General features: G+C 39.6%; 1 long non-coding RNA gene across 1 annotated transcript in view; it reads right to left on the reverse strand.

The window, feature by feature from the left end:
• LOC137220655 (uncharacterized) overlaps window positions 1-13,603 on the reverse strand; it is a 53,146-nt gene that overhangs the window by 3,330 nt on the left and 36,213 nt on the right. The window contains exon 2 of the long non-coding RNA XR_010941728.1: window positions 10,596-10,653. This is a non-coding gene — a long non-coding RNA (uncharacterized lncRNA). The remainder of the gene's footprint in view (window positions 1-10,595; window positions 10,654-13,603) is intronic.

Consider the following 13,603-nt stretch of genomic DNA (forward strand, 5'->3'; position numbering starts at 1 on the left):
TTATTGGGCTTCTGCCCTGAGCTGGAGACATCTGTCCAACAGGGAGCTTTACCCCTTTTACTCTGCATCCCGGAGATCCTGTGGCTTGCTCCTTTGATGATAAGAATTTTAAGGTATGGATTCAGAAAGCAGTAGGTAAAAGCTTCCTTCAAAATACAAGAGGGGCTGGGAATTCACTATTTGTTCCTGAAAGATGAAGGGGTAATCTTATTTCTGCACTCCCACCTCCCATCTGCTTTAGTATCTCTTTAGAAACCGAGATCAACTAAAACTGTTGTGTCTAACGTATTTTCTCCTTGTCTTTAATTTTTGTCAATCTGATTATGTGTCTCAGTGTGTTTCTCCTTGGATTTATCTGGTATGCGACTCTCTGCCCTTCCTGGACCTGGGAGACTCTTTCCTTTCCCAGATTAGGGAAGTTTTCAGCTGTTATCTCTTCAAATATTTTCTCAGGCCTTTTCTCTCTTTCTTCTCCTTCTGGGACCCTTATAATGTGAATGTTGGTGCACTTAATGTTGGTTGTGACTAACATAGATGAGGAATCCCTGAGCATGGGGAGCTGGCCCTTCCTAAGACACTGATGGACAGACTGACCAACCTACTGACAGACTGATTGACCAACTAGACAGACTGTCAACTGAACACACATCCCACTTACATTGGTTCCTACTGTTGTCATTGTCACCATGTAAAGAGAATATTTTTAAAAAATGAGAGAGGTGAGTTCTGATAAAATCCACAGACTGAACACAGCCTTCTACTTTCCTTCCCTCCCAAAACACTACTAAAAATGCCAGTAAAGGAATTATTTTCTTAAGGTATAAATCTAAAAGGCTGGTTTCCATGAGAGCAGGCACTCAGAGAAAAATTTCAGAAAGTAGAAAATACATGAGTGTGTTCCCTACACCAGAAAGCTGAGAACTAGTGTGATTTGCACCAAGAAAACCTCAAAAGGTGGAGAAATTTACAGCAAAAGGCACCTCTAGAAGTAGGTGCTGAACAGGGTAGCTGAAATTAATAGGATTGGGTGAAACTCTATATTTTAGTTAGACCCCCAAAGCCCCTCCCAGGACAGTCATGTTATACAATTTGCTGCTTCTCTAACAAATCACATAGACCTCTCTGATCCTTTAAACTATATGTATTTATTACTTTTTTTTTTTAATGAAAGGAGGGAAGGAAAGTGATTAGAAGGGATTCCCCATTGATGAGCATGTTGAGGGCTAATTTTCCTCTCTTCCTCTCCCCTCTGGATCTGCCCTTTTTAAGATGAGCACACATTGTCAGCTCAAGATCCCAAACAAATGGCTGCAGTGTGAGGAAACTGCATGGTGAGAAGGGTTGAGGGCCGTGGCGCATCTCTCAGTAGCTCGGCTTCAGTTTAAAGAACGCTTTAAACAGGTGCACCCGGGTACTCCCCATCTTCCTTCTTTCTGCCAGGCCACAGGCCCCTACTGGAGGTCCTGACCCTCAAAGCTACTGTCCCACTGGCCAGCATAGCTGATTTCCATGCCTCTGGCCAAGGCTGAGGTCATTCCTTTAGTCCCATCTTGGTCCTGAAGAAGACGCTTTCTCACCCTGACCCAGGACTCCTTGTTGCACTTGAAGCCCGCAAGTCACATTCCTCACCACCTAACCTGCTAGAAACCCATTTGTTCCTCAGTCATTTCTATAATACTTGCTCTTAGCAAGGCTCCCCTTGCCTGGAGTCACCCAATGTCTCCAGTGTCAAAACACTCATTCTGGATTAAATATATGCTCATCTTTCTAGGCATTTTTCCTTCTGCAAAACTCCTTCTTCTCAGCTCTGCCTCAGGCCAGCCCTAGCATGCCAAGTCTTGTTTAAGGTGCTCTGCTCCCAAACCCTCAAATCTCTCCATTTTCAAGATAAAGATAATGATTTGGCTCTGAGAAGCCTGGTGGACTAAAATCATGGCTCTTCAAACTCTTTAAGATCTTGTCTTATTTGCATTTTAATGCATACACCTCTGGTACCTGCCTGAACCCTAGTCATCATCTTTGGGAGAAGAGGGATGTCTAAACATGTTCTAGAAGCACAGTTACCTAAAATAGGAACTTTGTGGTCATTTTGTTTATTGGGACTCTAATGTCTCTGGATGCTTCTTCCTGGGAAACCCTGGATTCTAGTCTCACACTGGCAACTTTAGTCTACGCTCTGCTGGAGCACCTATAAGACATGTTAAAGATCAATAATCCACACCTATTTCTCATAGTCTTAGCCCTGGAGCAGCATACCAGAGATGGTCCCTGCAGCACTGTGCGGTCATTAAGATGATACTCTGAGGCCTTGAATCCTGATTGTGTGACCTTAAGCAAGTTACTTAACTTCTCAGTTTATCCATCTGGGGAGAGTCATAGTACTTGTCTCATGCATTTGCTTATTGGTTAATGTCTGTATGCACTTAGAATGGTGCCTGGCACACAGTAAGTGCTCAGGAAATACTGTGATGGTTAGCCCCTCCTGCCCTTCAAGGAGGACCCAGCCACCTTCAGTTCCCCACTCCCTCCTCTGCTGACCTCTTTCACTAGGCCCAGTGCTGCTGTCCTTGCCCACCCCAAACGCTCCCAGACAGTGACCTCCTGAGGACAAGAGCAGTATCTTCATCATCTTTACAACCCTTAGTATCGCACCAAGCTCAGCATTTTGTAGATGTGCAATAGCTATTTGTGGAATCAATGTCTTTTAGAGGAGAGAGAAGAGCAGGCAGTTCTGAACTGCTCTGCAGAAGGCTCGACAACCTTGATTTTCAGAGAACCCAGAGGAGGGTGTCCTCTGGCGATATCCCTGTGGCACCTGGGACATTTTCTCGTATGATTTTGACTTCCTCCTTGTCTTTATGGAGGAGCTCTAAAACATCTGCAGGGAAGTGGGCTGCTGGGAGCAGCAGCGAGGGAGGGAATTGAGTCAAGTGAGTGGCTGATCCCAGTCAGCAAGGCAGCCAGTTACATTGCTTTGTGTTCTGTGACCTTTTTAAGATGTCATTTTCCAAGAGTTTCCCAGCAAGAGCACCCTGCCTCCCCTAAACTTCCCTTCGCATTGTTGTACCACCCCGGAGTCTGTTGACCACAGAGTTTTGTTTACAAATACTATGGTAACCCCAGGAGCTCTGGCAAATCTGAAATAGCTTGCCAGCAAATAAGGCACAAGGCTGGAACCATCAAAGCCCTCTGGGCTCCCAGCCTCACTGATAGGCTTTTAAAGACATCTGTTTTATGTTCCTGAGCAAGCATTTTCAGGACATTTTTCTCCTTCAAAGGACTTATATCACTGTCCTAAGGAACGTTTTAAAAACCCATTCTTCTTGCCAGTAACTGCATTACACTTTAGCTCCAGAGCCTCACTGGGGGGATTCTCAACTTTCTTCTTGATGCTCCGATTTTAATGGGACAATACATCAAATGTAATTTTTCATTCTGTCCCTATATCCTCCCCTTTACCTGCTTAGTTTGGTTATATCCTGATATAAGGATTCGAGTATAAGGCGTTTTGGGGTTGGGGTGGGTGAGGTTGACCCCAGGAAATACTGGAAGAAGAGAACGGAAGTGAAACAGGAAAGAGAAGGCAGTGAATGAACAGTGCATGATGGAGCTGTGAATAACTCAAGTATAGACCCATTTTGGAACAAGGATTCAGAAGATGTGCCTGGAAGTTACCAAATCCAAGAGGTGAGGGAGCTGAAGGATTTATACACCAACTTTCATCAGTCTTTGCTTCAGGACTACTGGGTGGGGGAGATGAGACTAATCCCCAGGCACTGCTCACCTGCTGAAAGAAAGCCCTAGGGTGTGAGAAGTCTGATACTACAATGTTAAGGCCAGAAGGGTTATGTACAGGGCACAAAGACAACCCCCAGATACTCCCCTTGGGCCCTATGGCCAAGCTGAGGGCTTTATACTTGTGTATTTTTGGTTTTCCTATCCAAGGCAGAATGGTCATTGGTGATATGCACATGAGATTTGTCCTTGGCAGTTGTTCCTTTCCCACTACCTGTGGGTCACATCTAATTGTACGTGCAGCACCCATATGAGACTAGAAAGATGAATAGGTCTTGCAAGTCCCCCGTAACACATATTTCTACCTTTTGTTTCAAAGCTCTTTAAATAGTTGAGTATGGCTATCTTGCCCTACCACATCTTTGCTTCTCCAGATTGAATATTCCCCAACTCCCTTTTAAATACAGTACAGTAACACCACCTGGTGTTTGTACATTGCTTTACGTCCTCAGGAATCACAGAACATGGTCCTACCACAGTTGCCACTCACTCTGAGTCCTGCCATGTCTCCCCGTCCCTCCATCTATGCCACTTCCTATAAGTTGGGATCTTGTTGGAATAAGGAAGCAGAGTCAAAATGCCTGCGACGTAGGTAATTGTATCCTAGTTTACTGTCAAAAACTATGAAGGATCTGGTATTTTACCCTCCTCGCAAGCAAGCAAGATAGCCTGCCACGGTTCCATGGTTGCTGGCAGAAGACACAAGATTCCTAGGTCAGAAACAAAGGATTGTATTACTCATGACATGGCAAACAGCAGAAACATCAGACTATTTGTGCCAGTTCCCCAAGCCCAAATTCCCACATGGCAATGAGGAGAGGGCCAAGTGACACCTGCACATGGGGTGGGTTGCTTTACAGGAAAGTTTAGGGAACCTGAATCTTTTATAATGGCTAACAAGCAAACCTGCCTAGGCTTGCCTCCAGTGGAAGACATTTTTTTGTGTGTGTCAAACTGTAGGCAAACCAGTCTTCTGTTCTAGAAGGAGATTCTCTATCTTCCAAGCTGTTTGCTATATAAACATTTGAGAATATAGTTAAAAACAAAGGTCAGTTAGTATCTCTGCTCATAAGGCATGCAGAAACATGATAACTGGAAAACTCTCTCAACATTTACATAATAGGTAGATAAGTATAGGTGAGAACATTAATTTTTATAAACAGGACTAATTTCTAAATGCCTTCCATTCTCATTTCAGAGGTACTGCATTTGGGGAAATGGCATCTTTTACTTTTGTTCGCAGATTCTAGCCCCAACCCTCTATCAAGTCCCTTAATGAAGGAAATACACAAACACTGAAAATCTCATAGTGGAGTTTCTACTTAAATAAACACTGAGTTTAAAACAAAAACTAAATGAAAGATTGTAAAACTTCCACTGGGAGCTAAGATGAAGTAACATGGACTGAAATTACCTTCCAACTTGAAACAACTAAAAACCCCACACAAAACATATGAAACAATGGTTTTCAGAACATTGAACAAGGACAACAAACAGTAAAAGATGAGAAATAAATGAAGTGAGTCCTACAGTTTTCATGGCTTATTGCCTAGAGAAAGTTTCCAAAATGTGGAACAGGAATGAAAAATTTAGGTGGAGCCAGCATTGTCCCCAAGTTGAAGAGAAGGAGCTGCGAGTCAAAGAGACCAAAGTGGCTAAAGTTTACAGGGGAGAGTATTGGAAAGAACAAGGCTTCACAGAGAGCTCTTGGGATCTGCAGATGGTTCACCAAGTCTGTAGTGAGTACTGAGCAATATTTGTGTGTGAGAAAATGACTCAAGGCAGGGGGGAAATACCCAATGACATTAGAGGAAACAGTACCCAAAGATCCGACAATGTCAAAAAAAAAAAAAAAAAGAAAAAAACACAGTCCTGGCTCCATAAACCAGAGGATAAAACCTCATGGTTTTCAGGGAGCATGTACGCAAAAGAGTTTTACCTTGATAATGGGGGAAAATTAGCCACAGACTAAAAGCTGTCCTAGTCCTGCCTAATAAAACTTAAAGCAAGACCCAAAAGGAGCATACTGTTGTATCAGTAAACTAATGACACTATAATAGAAACTATTCAAAATGACAGTATAATAGAAAAAAGACTGAAAAATAAAAAGATGAACAGAGCATCAGTGAGATGTAGGACAACTTCAGGTGGCCTAATATATGTGTAATTAGAGTTCCTGCGTTAGGAAGAGGAAATAATAATGATTAATAATAATAAAAATAATGGTCAGAAATTTAATGAAAACTGTAAGCTCATAGATCTAAGAAATTCAACAATATCCAAGTACATGAAACATGAAGAAAACTAACTAAAGTATATCATAATGATATTACATAAAAACAATGATAAAGAGAAAATCTTGAAAGCATGGAGGAAGGTCATTTTGTGACCTTTACAGTCTATTAATAAGGTCATTATGTGCAAAAAAACAAAGTTAAGAATTATAGCAGACTTCTAGTGAAAAGAATGCAAGTCAAAAGGATCTACAGCAACATATTTAAAGTACTCAAATAGAATTCTATACCCAGAAAAAAAAATCTTTTTTAAAAATGTAAAATAAAGTTGTTTTCAGAGATATAAAAACTGGAAGAATATATTACCATCAGACCTCCACTAAAAGAAATATCAAATGAAGTGATTCAGGCAGATAGAAAATTGTATGTGACAGAAATCTCAATATACACGTGGAAATAAAGAACACCAGAAAGTGTAACTAGGTAAATATATGTGAATATTTTTCCTTACTATTTAAATCTCTTTAAATGACAATTGACTTCAAAGAAAAAAATGTGTTGTAAAGTTTATAATGCATGTAAAAGTAAAAAACAGATAAATAACAACAAACAATGATAGCACAAGGTCAGAAAGAAGAAATGGAAGTATTCTAACATTGCATATGAAGTGACATAATATCGCATGAAGGTATATTGTGATAAGTTAAAGATGTTTGCTATAGGGAATTCCCTGGCAGTCCAGTGGTTAGGGCTCTACGCGTCCACTGCAGGGGGCACAGGTTTGATTCCTGGTTGGGGAACTAAGATCCTGCATGCCTTGCAGCAAAAAAAAAAACAAAAAACAAAACAAAACAAAAAAAATATGTTTGCTATGTTGAAATCCCAATGCCCAAGTTGATGATATTGGGAGGCAGAGTCTTTGGGAGGTGATTAGGTCACAAGGGCAGAGTCTTCATGAATGGGATTAGTGCTCTTATAAAAGAAACTCCAGAGATATCCCCATCCACTCCTACTATGTGAGGATACAACAAGAAGTCTGCAACTGGGAAGAGGGCCTTAACTCTGATTCTGATTTCAGACTTCCAGCCTCCAGAACTATGAGAAATAAATTTCTGTTGTTTATAAGATACCCAGTCTGTGGTATTTTTTTTAGCAGCCCAAATAGATTAAGGGCAAAAAGAAGAAAAAGAGAATAAAGAATAGATGAGACAAATAACAAACACAAAGCAAAGAGAAGATTTAAACTCAACTGTATCCATAGTCACATTAAAGGTACAATAAACCTACTTTAAATATAAGAAAAAATAGGGCTTCCCTGGTGGCACAGTGGTTGAGAGTCCACCTGCCAATGTAGGGGATACGGGTTCGTGCCCCGGTCCTGGAAGATCCCACATGCCGCGGAGTGGCTGGGCCCGTGAGCCATGGCCGCTGAGCTTGCGTGTGCTCCGCAATGCGAGAGGCCACAACAGTGAGAGGCCCACGTACCGCAAAAAAAAAAAAAAAAAAAAAAAAAATATATATATATATATATATATATATATATATATATATATATATGAAAAAATAGGTTAAAAGTAAAAGAATGGTATGGTATGGTAGGCTGAATAATGACCCCCCAAAGATATCCATATCCTAATCCCTGGAAACGGGAATATGTTACTTTACATGGCAAAAGGGATCTTACAGTTGTGATTAAGTTAAGGATCTTGAGACAGGGAGATTATCCAGGTGGATCCAGTGTAATCACAATAAATTTAACAACTTAGGTAAAATGGACCAATTCTTTGAAAGATACAAACTAATAAAATTTACTCAACAAATAAGAGAAAGGCAGGAGGGTCAGAGTCAGAAAAAGTCATGTGACAATGGAAGCAGAGATAATTAAGGGGATGTAATGACACTATGCTGTTGGCTTTAAAGATGGAGGAAGGGGCCATGAGCTAGAAAAGCTAGAAAAGGCAACAAAAAGGATTCTCCCCTAGAGCCTCCAGAAAGAACCAACTCTGATAACACCTTGACTTCAGCCCAATGAGACTGATTTTGGACTTCTGACCTCCAGAACTTTAAGGTAAATTTGTATTGTTTTAAGCCACTAGGTTTGCAGTAATTTGTTACAGCAGGGATAGGAAACTAACCAAAATAAAACTAGTGTGACAATTTTAATACCAGACAGTAGTTTCAGAGTAAAGACTATTGCCAAGGATAGGGAAGCTCATCACATAATGATAAACCAGTTGTTCTGGAGGACATGACAAAAATGTATGTATCTAATAACAGAGCTTCAAAAATGCATGAAACAAAAACTGACAGAACTTCAGGAGAAATTAACCAAATCTATAAGATTTCAATGTCTATCTCTCAATAATTGTTAGAAAAAGTAGACAGAAAATCAGTTAAAATACAGACATCTTGAACAACACTTATCTATCAACTTGACCTAACTGATATTTCTAGAACATTCTCCACAATAAGAGAATACATTATTTTCAAATACACACAGAACATAGACCATATTCTGAGCAATAAAAAAAATCTCTGTCAATTTAAGAGGATTCATATCATACAAAGCATTTCTCTGCCCCAAATGAAACAAATTAGAAATCAATAACAGCAAGATAGCTGGAAAATCCCCAAATATTTGGAAACTAATTAATACATATTTTTGACAGCTTTAGTTAGGTATAATTGACAATAATTGTATATATTTAAGATGTATATGTAATACACTTCTAAATAATCCATGGGTCAAAAAGAAATCAAAGAAAAATTAGAAGATATTTTTAAATGAAAAAAAAGAAAAGAAAACATAACATCAAAATGTGTGAGATACAGCTAAAGCAGTACTTAGAGATAAATGTATAGCAGTAACTACAGATATCAGAAAGAAGAAAGTTCTCAACTCTATGACTTCAGCTTCCACCTTAAGAAATTTAAAAAAGAAAAGCAAATTAAACCAAGGAATTAAAATAAAGCAGAAGGAAGGAAGTAATAGATATCGGAGCAAAAATTAATGAACAGAAAACAGAAAAACAATAGAGAAATCAATGAAACCAAAAGTTGCTTGCCTGAGATCAATAAAATTGAAGAATGTCTCAGCAGAATAATCAGGGAAAAAAAAAAAACAGAGAAAACAAAAATCAATAATATTAGGAATGACAGAGGCAACTGCACCTTAAATTCTACAGACATTAAAAGAATAAAGGAAATATTATGAGCAACTTTATGCCAATAAATTTAACAACTTAGATAAAATGGAACAATTCTTTAAATATGCAAACTAATAAAGTCCACTCTATATAGATAAGTCTCAAAATAATTGTGCTAGCTGAAAGAAGCCAGACCCCAAAAAAGTATATATGTATGACTTACGTAAATTTCTAGAAGATGAAAATGAATCTAATATGAAAGAAAGCAGATCTGTGATTGTCAGGGGAGCGTGGTGATGGGTGGGCAGGAAGAGGAGAGAGGGATGAATTACAAAGGAGCAAGAGGGAACTCTTAGAGGTGATGAATATACTCTTTATCTTGATTGTGGTGATGATTCCATGTGCATATACCTACACCTAAACTTTAAGTACGTGCAGTTTATTTTATGTCAGTTGGTGAACCAGTTATCAATAAAACGTTTCTATTTGAAGGGTTGTTCTATAAATCTCACTTCAATCTACCTGTTTTTAAAGTTTGAAGTTGAAGGACCATCTAGCTATATTAAAATGAGGCTCACTTGAAACAAGGAGATCTTTGCCTACGGTTCGCACATTTATTCTGAAGAGAAGACAGGGAGGGAAGCTGGGATGAAGTGAGGGGAGGGCCTGGGCAGAGACTTGCTGGAGCTACCAAAGTGCTACCAACACACACACAAAAACTGTTTCACTTGCCCACCCTCTCCCCAAGCAGTACACAGGGTACAAAGTAAGTGAAATCTATTTTCTTTACTCCTGGCCTGACATAGCTATTCCCTGGCCTGAAGCAGGAGAGTGTGTTCCAGCTTGCTTGCTAGTTACACCATCCTGGCCAGGCCACACGCTCCGCAAGCTCCATTCCAAGTCCCTGTGTCCTGGCTAAGCCCCCAAGGGCATTGCTTGGGACCTTGCTATAGGCCGGCCAAAGATCTGCATTTTTGTAGCTGGGGGAACTTTACGGAGTGGATCAGTCCGGGTGTCTGGAACACACAGTGAAGTTTTTGTTTGATCTATTAAGGCAATTGAGATGTTGTAACTCATTTGCAACTGATTTGATTTTATTCCAAAAGTATTTCCCTCCAGCCTAGACTTGGCTTAGATGTCCTGGAAATCAGGAGGACTGTATGTGGGTAAAAAGTAATGAGGTCTGATGGGTGACAAGAAAAGAATTCAAGGTCTCCCTGCATAGGAATATTTTAATTACTGTAGAAGTCACTCCTCCCTCCATCCGCTGGTCAGCCAGTGGCATTTCCTTCCACTGGGGTGGGGAATGGAGCTTCTGGGAATGCTGCTGGGGCTCTCAGAAATGCCACCATGGTTGCCATTGGCAATCCTTTTTTGTGCAATGCCTTTTCTCAGGAAGATGAATACAAGCTGTACATACCAAGTGTCGATCAAACTCTCAGCAACCACTGGTCTCATTAAGAAGAAACTGAAAGGACCTGGGGAAAAAATAAATGCCACTGAATCTGGAGTTCAGGGGAGAAGGGAGCAAGGGAAAGAAACTTCCTGCAACGTGGGGGCCATTTCCAGGCAGAAAATCTGATCCAGCACAGTATATTTTCCTCCCTCCCAAGGATAAATGCCATTTTAAATTCCATCTCTTTGCCAATCTATTTCATCGGTAAAATTCCTCATTTGGGACCCGCAGGCAAAGGACTTGCCATGGGTAAATGTCTCCCGTGCTGGACAGGACAGCACTTGTTACACTTAGAACAGAAGATGCACCTGTGGAAAGAATGGTGTACCCGGGTTTTTCTAACCTAGATCTGCCTTGTAGGAGAGGAAAAATCAATTTCCCTCTACCCTTCTGAGTTCTGAGCTGAGACCCCTGTAATAAAAGACAGATTAACAAGAGAAAAACAAACAGAAGTTTATTGACATGTATACTCATATTCACGGGAGATACCCAGGGAAAATGAGTAACTCAAAGAGGTGGCTTTAGAATTCAGGATGAAATACCATCTTAACAGGGAAAGGGGAGAGGGATGTAGGCCTCTTATGGGAGAGTAAATGATTTGGGTAAACGATGAACGGACCCTTAGAAGAATAGATGGGAGTTATGATTGTTTGTGGCAAAGTGTGTCTGTGTGTGGTATCAACTTCAAGGCTCCTCTCCTGTGATAAAAGTTTTAATCTTCCCCAGTTGGTGAAACTCCGGGAAGGGGACTGATGACAATTGAGTTCCTTTTGGAGAATCTACCTTCTGGCAGATAAGGGGAGATTGGGGAAAGCCTCTTCCTGCATTTACTGTCTTTCAAAAGCCCACATCACAAAATAATCGATATAGCAAAGTGGTATATTTTGGGGTGGCATGTCCTGAATTCTCACAGTCACATTTTGGGGTGTCACTTTCTACTACTCTTTGGCCTTGAATGAATTGTGAAACCTCGTGTAAGTTGTTTACCTCCCTGAGACTCTCTCTCCAACTGCAAAATAAGAAGACTGCACTCTAGTTTTCAAGCTTAATGTTGCATAATCAAAGATTTAATAAAATCCACTCTGGTTGCTCTCTGGAACTCTGAGCTCTTAGGAAATCAGTCAGAATTTAGCAGAAAATAAATGTTGTTTGCTAAGGAGAGCCATTCTACTTCAATTTGGTTTTGCTGCATTTTACCTTTTGTGTAATAGACTTGGCACATACTGACAAACGAAACAATCGATCTGGGCTACAAGGAGCCAAAATTGTAAGGACAGAAATGATTTAATAAGAAAAACTTCTTTTGTTCTTGTGCCCAAAAATCTCCTTTCTGGGTATAGTGATCAGGCCACCTCTGAGTTTTCACACTCTTAATAGAAAGAAAGAAATTCCTATTTTGAATGTTCCATGCAGCACTCAGGAGAGAAGATTCATGCCCTTCCTTTCCTTGGTCCTACACAGGTTATCCTAACATTTATTGTTATTGTTTTGATTTATCTGGTCTTAATTCCTTGTAATAACATAAGCCAAATATATAGCAAGACGTCACTTATCCAGTGTCATGGAGGTTCTAACAGTCAACGTTCTTAGTTGTACATCACAGAAGCCACTCTAGCTTGTTTGAGCTGAAGAGGAATATCTTTCTTTAAGGATATCACTGTGGGAGGGATTTTTCACCTGTGACCTTGTGATCAGGGACAGTATCCAAATCAAACCACTAGACTTTTGCTGCTGCTACCTGGGTAAACTAAGTCAGAGGAACATCAGCTAACCTTTTCTTTAATTTAAAATTTCCATTTTATTAAGCTGTAACTGACATATAACATTGTTTAAGGGTTCAACATAATTTGATATATGTGTCTATAGTGAAATGATTATCACAATAATCTCAGTTAATTCATCATCTCACATAGTTACAGTTTTTTTTCTTATTATAAAAAGATTTAAGATCTACTCTCTTAACCACATTCAAATAAACAATATAGTATTGTTAACTATAGTCATCATGCTGTATCTTACCTTCTCAGAATTAATTAATTTTATTACTGGAAGTCTGTACATTTTGACCACCTTCACCCAGTACTTATTGAAAATAGAGGACTCTCTCCCATAGGCCAACATGACCTCAACTCTCAGGAACCTGCCTGGGGAGCCAGGAAGCTAGTCCAGGGCAAGGAAGGCAGATTATGGGACAGAAATATAAAACAGTGTCCTAGGCTTGGAACACTTTGTGGAAAGTATCAAATGCATAGGGAGCCAATAGCGAGATAAAAGGCTAGCAACTGAGCTGCAACAATCCCAAGAAAACTCTAGAAGACAAATTTGAGACAAGAATAGAGAGTCAAGGAGACATGCACAAGTGCTATATAAATGCAGAAACAAGATGCCAACACATACTATTTTTGCCACTTGCTAGTGGCCAAGTGTTTCCTATTGTTTTCTTCTTTTCTGAAGGTTATTTCTTAGAAAAATGTCAGACACTATCACCATAAAGGAGAGGGGGAATGGAGATATTTAGAAGCAGAGCTTCTGTATGGTATTGAAGCTAAGTTGGTATCAATTCAAAGTAGACTGTTATAAATTTAAGCTATTAAATGTAATCACCATGGTAATCATAAAGAAAATATCTAGAAAGAGATACACAAAAAGAAATGAGAAGGAATCGAAGCAGTTCACTACAAAAAAAATCAACTTAACATAAAAGTAGGCAGCAATGGAGGAAATGAAAGACAAAAAAAGGTGTAAAACACATAGAAATAAATAGTAAGATGGCAGAAGTAAATCCTTCCTTATCAGTAATTACATTACTGTAAATGGATTAAACTCTCTAATCAAAAGGCAGAGATTGGGGGCTTCCCTGCTGGGAATTAAATTAATTAATTTTTTTAAAAGGCAGAGATTGGAAGAATGGACAGAATAACATGAAAACTATATGCTGTCTACAAGAGACTCATTTTCAATGGAAAGGCACA

Source organism: Pseudorca crassidens, chromosome 3 (genome assembly GCF_039906515.1).
Source record: "Pseudorca crassidens isolate mPseCra1 chromosome 3, mPseCra1.hap1, whole genome shotgun sequence".
NCBI classification, from domain to species: domain Eukaryota; kingdom Metazoa; phylum Chordata; class Mammalia; order Artiodactyla; family Delphinidae; genus Pseudorca; species Pseudorca crassidens.